The sequence below is a fragment of the Furipterus horrens genome, unplaced genomic scaffold, assembly GCF_987537825.1.
Source record: "Furipterus horrens unplaced genomic scaffold, mFurHor1.1.pri manual_scaffold_11, whole genome shotgun sequence".
Taxonomy (NCBI): domain Eukaryota; kingdom Metazoa; phylum Chordata; class Mammalia; order Chiroptera; family Furipteridae; genus Furipterus; species Furipterus horrens.
Genome location: NW_028327181.1, coordinates 5,566,359 through 5,566,768, shown reverse-complemented (window position 1 = coordinate 5,566,768; position 410 = coordinate 5,566,359).

Below are 410 nucleotides of genomic sequence, written 5' to 3'. Positions count from 1 at the left end.
GAACAGGGCCCTCCCTGTCCCGCCGGTCTGGGCGTTGGCTCCCACACTCACTCAGCAGGGGCCTTCCCATTGGTGCCTGGCCCTGGGCTGACCAGAGTGACTCAGGCTCGGCACCAGCTCTCCTAAGACCTCTCAGGCAGGTAAACAAAAAACTCGTGGGGAGAAATAGTGTGTGTAAGTTCTTCCCTGGGACAGGCCTTTCTGGTCATATTATCTCATTTAAAACTTGAAAAATGTACAAACCTGGAGCTCCAAGAGCAGAGAAAAAGGGAAAAAAACCTCTGCCAGGGTGGGAGGAGATCCTGGAAGACTTCCCAGGAGAGGTGACATTTGAGCTAGGCCTTGAAGGATGATAATAATAATATCAAACACGTTTTGAAGCTTCCCAAGTGACTGTCACTGTTCTGAGA